This window comes from Rhinolophus sinicus, chromosome 5 (assembly GCF_057876585.1).
Source record: "Rhinolophus sinicus isolate RSI-liver-muscle chromosome 5, RSI-T2T, whole genome shotgun sequence".
Taxonomy (NCBI): Eukaryota; Metazoa; Chordata; class Mammalia; order Chiroptera; family Rhinolophidae; genus Rhinolophus; species Rhinolophus sinicus.
Genome location: NC_142505.1, coordinates 110457788 through 110464187, shown reverse-complemented (window position 1 = coordinate 110464187; position 6400 = coordinate 110457788). Strand labels below are relative to the sequence as shown.

General features: G+C 57.3%; 1 long non-coding RNA gene across 1 annotated transcript in view; it reads left to right on the top strand.

Moving 5' to 3' along the window:
* LOC109461360 (uncharacterized) overlaps positions 1-6400 on the top strand; it is a 28497-nt gene that overhangs the window by 4260 nt on the left and 17837 nt on the right. The window contains exon 2 of the long non-coding RNA XR_016021412.1: positions 4520-4698. This is a non-coding gene — a long non-coding RNA (uncharacterized LOC109461360). The remainder of the gene's footprint in view (positions 1-4519; positions 4699-6400) is intronic.

The following is a 6400-nucleotide window of genomic DNA, read 5'->3' as shown; positions in this document are numbered from 1 at the left end:
AGTGAGTCGTGTGTCTTTTTGTGGTTTTTTAAGATTTTTGTTGTTGTTGGGAGAGGGGAACAGGACTTTATTCGGGAACAGTGTGTACCTCCAGGACTTTTTTTTTTTCCCCAAGTCAAGTTGTTCTTTCAATCTTAGTTGTGGAGGGCGCAGCTCAGCTCCAGGTCCAGTTGCCATTGCTAGTTGCAGGGGGCACAGCCCACCATCCCCTGCGGGAGTCAAACCAGCAACCTTGTGGTTGAGAGGACACGCTCCAACCACCAACTGAGCCATCCAGGAGCTCGGCAGCTCAGCTCAAGGTGCCGTGTTCAATCTTAGTTGCAGTGGGCAGAGCCCACCATCCCTTGCGGGACTCGAGGAGTTGAACTGGCAACCTTGTGGTTGAGAGCCCACTGGCCCATGTGGGAATCGAACCGGCAGCCTCCGGAGTTAGGAGCACGGAACTCTAACCGCCTGAGCCACCGGGCCGGCCCCTCTGGTGCATTTTGAGTTCACTTTTGTGTATGGTGTGAGGTTTCATTGTTTGTGTGTTTTTGCCTTGCCAGTTGCCCCAGCGCCACTTGTTGAAAAGACCATCCTCTCTCCATTGAATTGTCTTGGTACTTTTGTTGAAAATCAGTTGACCATAAATGCAAGGCCAGTTTCTGGATTTTCAGTGCTGCCCCATCGATCAGGATGCCCGTCCTTGTACGAAGACGGCCCTCCCCTTGTTACTGTGCTTTATAGTAAGTTTTGAGATGGGGTAGTGTCAGTCCTCCAGCTTTGTGCTTCTTCAAAACCATTTGGCTTTTCTGGGTCCCGTTCTTTTTGTGGATTTGCATTACATCTTCTGTCCTTTCTTGTCAGTCTGAGGAATTCTTTTAGTACGTATTGTAAGACAGGTCTGTTGGCGACAAATTTTCTTAGACTTTTTACCTCTGGAAAAGATCTTATTTCACTTTCTTTTTCGAATGATAACTTTGCTGGACTCTGGGTCGACCTTTTCCTTCTAGAACTTTGAGCGTATCATCCCACTGTCTCCCACTGGCTTCCTTGTTTCTGATAAGCAGTCAGCCACTTACCAGCCCCGTTGTTACTCACGCGTAGGAGAGTTGCCTTCTCACGCTGCTGTTATAGTTTCCTCTGTGTTTGGTTATAACCGTGTGGTGGCCACAGGTCCACCGGGACAGGCACTAGACCTGCCCTTGCATCCTTCATTCCTGACCCAGGTCCCAGCAGATGACACCACAGGGCCTGTCCTTGGCTGGTCTGGGCAGTGAGAAGCAGGGTCCAGCCAGAAGACCCTCTAGGTCCCTTCAGCATCTGAGATGGGAGGGCGGACCCCAGGATCGCCTGTGCCCCACAACCACGCTGCACAAGGGACGGACAAGTCTCCAGAGAGAAGTTGGTGTGTGTTTGGAAAGGGGCAAGTGAAGCAGTGTCCCTTCCCGCTGGATGGGGAGCAGCTAAAGAAGGTGACAGTTTATAGGGGACACTCATGCCCAGGGGTAGAGCTGACAGAAGGGCATTAGGTAGTGTGGGCAGTGGGAGCAAAAGTTTGGGGGCTTGAGGGTGTCTGCACGGCTCGTTCACCTGCCTGCTGGGAACAGGAATGTACCCACGGTCCACATCACAGTGGTGTCGTCATCGTGTCAATGCTCCCTTGCAAAGCTTGGCATCTCGCCCGGTGTCTGACTCAGGCCCTTATCCCAAGGCCAGCCCTGGCCAGCCCGAGTATGCTTCTTCTCTAGGCCTCAGTTTCCCCATCTACCAAAGCCAGGGCCTGCCCAACTTCCCAGGGCTGCTGAGAGTCTGGAGCGTGGGAAAGTGTTCGGCTCCAGGTCCACGGCCAAAGGCACACCAAGGCCATTGTGACAGCCCAGGCTCCTGGGCACTCGCCATGCTCTGGCGCCCAAACAATGCCCGCCTCTGAGCAGAGCTGTGGGTGGGCCGTAACCATGGCGAGGGACCCTGCGAGGCAGCAGAGGCAACTGCCCATCCAGGGTCTGCTGGGCCTGCGACCCTGGTTACAGCTTTGTCCCTTGGGCTGGAACTGGTCCCAGGCTAGCAGGCTCTGAATGGCTGGCTGTTGGGGAGGGCAAGGAATGGGGCTGTTGGCTGGAGAGGCTTGGGGTTGAGGTGAGGCTGGGGAGCTGTTTCTAGGGTCCTGAAACCACAGCCAGGTCTGGGTGGGGTACAGCCTGGGGCACCGTGCCTCCTGTCAGTGCTGTCCCCACTGGACCAGGAGGGACTCCTCCACACCCCTCACGCCCCCCCCCCCAGCTTCCCCTCCATGAGTCATGGGGCCTGTTGCTCCCGGAAGGAGGCTGCTCTCTTCTCCAAATTCCAGGATGTTCCAGGCAGCTGGCCAGGGTACGCGGGGTCCCCTCCAGGTGTCCCTTGGGGCTCCCTCACAGCCTGGATGCCACACAGCCACTGGCTCTGCCAGTTCCACTCCCTGCCTGCCCCAGGACCCCTCTCAGACTGGCAGAGGCTGGGCTGGGCATGGGCCTCAGCCAGGGCCCAGAGTGACCAACCCGTGCGCGTCAGAGTTCCCCCAAAATTGTGTTTCCAAAACCCATGTTTGCAAAGTCAAGACCTCATTTAAAAAAATGAGTAAGGAGAAAAGCAACAAAAATAGCAAAATAACACTGAATATACGTATTCTTCCAACCACAGCCACTCAGCTATCTAGGAGACTCAATTCAGATTGCAGGGGTTCAAGTCCCAGCTCTGCCACAGACATACTGTGTGACCTGGGGCAGATATCTTCCCCTCTCTGTGCCTGAGATCCCTCTTCTATAAAAATCAACAATGGGATCAACCCCAGAGGGTTCTTGTGAGTCTAAGGTGAGGTCATCTCTAAGTGTTTGCGAAAGGAAGTCGGCTTGTTGAGCCCTGAGGTCCTGGCCAGTGGCCTGGCCTTCACTGGTCTCATATTTTCCATGAGTTACCTTCACTGGCTACCTTTGGCTAGGTCTGCCCTTTAGCTGGGCTCCCTTTAGCCCCCTGAAATCCTCACTAAGACCTCAAGTGGGGAAAGAGAGTGAGCAGAGAGGGGAGAGGGCATGGGGGGAGCCAGACTCTGGAGGAGGGCTTGCCCCTCCCCCAGGAAACAGGACACAATTGTCAAAGGTGCTATCCACCCCCAACAACCCCCAGGCTGGGAATGAGACCCTGCCCCACTGGAGTGCGCTCCAGACAGTCTAAGAGGTTGGGGAGGGAGAGCCTCAGGGGGAAGGTGGGGGAGGGCAGTGTGTCTTCCCTGTCCCAGTGTATTCCCCCCTCCCTAGCCATGCTCTGTCCTACTCGGGGCCTCCTCAGCTCCCATCCAGGTGCTCTGCCCGTCCTGGGCCAGAGGGGCTGGGCCCAGGCCCTGCTGGAGGGGCCAGGAAGGTCTGGGAAGGGACTTCTATCCTATCCCCTCTCCCCACGACTGGGCCCTAAAATATGACTGGGGGTGGGGGCTGAAGCACCATGAGGCTGGCGGACCCCATCCCACCCCCATCTGTAAAGCAGAGGTGCTGCCCCCGATAAAAACCAAGGCCACACAACCCAGAGAGGCGGCCTGACTGAGCCCAGTTCTGATGGAGTCTGCCCTCCGTGGGCCTCTGCAGCCTGGACAAGCCGGACCCCCAGGACCTGCCAGGCCACCCGCCTGAGTGGACAGCTTCAGAGTCCAGCACCCTCCCCAACACCTCCCAGGAAAGACCCAGGGCTGGGGGCTCAGTGCTGACTTGAGTCACCCTTTACCCCACCCAGTCAGGGAGCCAGTGCGCCATGTTCCCCCGGGTGACATCCATGGTGCACCGAGGCTTCTGGTGGGGACCCAGGGTGCCTTGCAGAGAAGGGGAGCAAGCAGGAGGCACAGAGCCTCCCTTTTTGACCTCCAATCCCTGCCTGGTGCTCCTGGGCTAGGGGGGTGGGACAGAGAGGGTAAACCTTCAGGTCTCATCCAAGAGGGGTGTCCCGGAGGGAAGAGGACCCAGCGTCCAGCGTGCAGAGAGGACACGCTCATCTTGCAAGTACCCCAAAGATGAGAAGACCCTTCCCAGGTGCCCTCTTCCCTCCCAGCCACCCTGATGTCGCACTTTGACCCCTCCCCTGGCCCTTTTTGCTCCAGGCACTGGCTGGTCCTGCTGCCAGGGGGTCCCTCCTGCCTCGGGTTCCTCCCCCAGCCTTGCCCCACAGATACCTGTGGCCCCCAGGGCCCCATCCCCCTGTGCCCAGGGCAGCTCATTTCCTTCTGTCCTGGGATGTCCAAGGCCACCACTGATGGGGCAGGGTTGTGCCACGCCGAGCCATGCCCTGCCCAGGTGGAGCAGAGGGCCGCTTGGTGCTGAAAAGACAGCTCCATCCGGGTCGTTGGAGTGGGGAGGAAGGAACGGTGGGAGGAATGTGCCCCTCTTGCAGGGGCTGGGGCGCTGGGGCTGGTGGGAAGGGGGAGCCAGGACAAGTGTCCAGTCTGACCACCACCCCTCACTGTTGTAACACCGTGTTCCACTTCCCCCTCCATGTGCCAAATATCCTCCACCCACAGCTCCCAGGCTTATTATAGGGACCAGCTGTTACCCCATGTTGCAGAAGAGGAAACTGAGGCTTCTAAAAAGAAGAACTGTAAACAAAGAGCGAACTTGCGATGCAGACGTGCTGAGGCATCCAGGCTGAGTGCCCTCTGCCACCTCCTTGGAAACAAACCAGAATGCAGGATGAAACATGGTGAGCAAAATGGCCATTGTTGAACCCGGTGGGGGGTCTGTGGGTGTTCCCTGAGAATTATTTCAACTTTTCTGTATGTTTGAAGTTTTTCATAACAGAAGGTTGGGAGAAATTTAAAATATGGATGTAAGAAGGTGGGGCCCCTCCCCACAGCCCCCAGGGCCCAGCTGCTTGCAGAGGTAGCCCCTGCAACAGGGTTTTCTGACTCTTGCAGAGATGGATGGTGGGTAGTCAAGCGTCTGCATACGTGTTCTTGTTCAACCCAGGTAGCAGGCCTTGCCAGCTCTGGGCTGCCACCCCCACTGCTGCAGGAACCTCCCTCAGGCCCCTGTGAGGCAGCACCCACACCACTGGGACCTGAGGGCGCTTCCCTCCTCGCAGGAGCTGCCCTGTGGGTCCAAGATGGTGGCGATGGGTTTGCCACTCAAGCCCACTTTGTGCCTAAGCAGGGAGGAGCCGCCCTGGGCTGTCACCATAGCCCCCTAAGCATATCGCCCTGGTGACTCCCTGGTTATGCTGAGACCATCTCAGAGCTCAGGTGGCCTCCCTCAGGAGCCCCGGCTGTCATGGTGGCCACCAAGGGAGACGTGGTGAGTGGTACTCAACCCAAAGCAGAAATCGGTGAGCTGAGGCACATGGACCCTGGCCTGGGCGTGGTGTGGGGGGAGCCCTCAGCTGTGCCCGGACAGGCTGGAGCTGTCCCCGGGCCTGGCAGGGAGCAGCTCTGACCTGACCCTGTGCTGCCTTGATGGGGAGGGGGCGGGGGGCACATGTGGACCGCACCCTGCTACCCGTGCCAGGTGCCCAACACTCCTGACAGAATTGGAAACTGAGGCTCAAAGAAGTTGTGATTCGCTCCAGTCCATGTGGCATTGAATCACTCCATCATTCCGCCCAATGCCAGGTGCTGGATTCTGCGGGAAATAAGACAGGCAGGGAGGGCCTGGCTGTACGTGATTCTCTTGGCCTCACCTCTGGCCTCTGGTCTAGGTTGTCATTCTGTGGGAACAAAAACCCCACGCTGTCCCCACGCTGGAAATGGGCTTTGCAACCAGGAGTTAATGTGAAAGAAAACCCATGTCTGGAGCACCCTCTGCTGGTTGGCTTGTTCCTCACGGGGCCTGACAGGCTTTAGGAAGGCGCTGGAATATGGGGATTTGGGGGAGGCAGGAAGGCCACCCCCAACCCCGGGGTGACCAATAACCTCTATCCTGGCAGGAAAAAAACAGGGCAAAAGTTGGTTTTAGAGCAGGGGTCTCCAATAGCCACTGGTGGGGCATCTTGCTTTTCCATCGACGCCTTGTTCAGGTCTCACTGTGGAGGCCAGGTTTTAAAGGCACAGGTATCAGTGTAACTGCACATTTTGCACAGTCAGATCTGCCTGTCTGGACCCTTTACCCTGCACATAGTCAGCCTGAACAGAGCTGAGCACAACGGCACATGTACTTCCCTGTTAGCCACAGACCCCAGCCAGCCCTACTGCCCTGCCTAGTTTAGTCATGTGGCCACGTGGGCATTTGAACTCTGTCCTCCACCATCCTGAGAGCCTGACACCTTTGTCCAGCCAGTGGTGTTGGAAGCCTGTAGACCTAACCCTCCCAGCGCCACAGCCTCCTTGCCAAGGCAGTTGTGTTCCCCCAGACAGGCCTAGCCCAGTGGACCTGCCCCAATCCCAACACCAGACAGGACTGAGAGGAAGAAA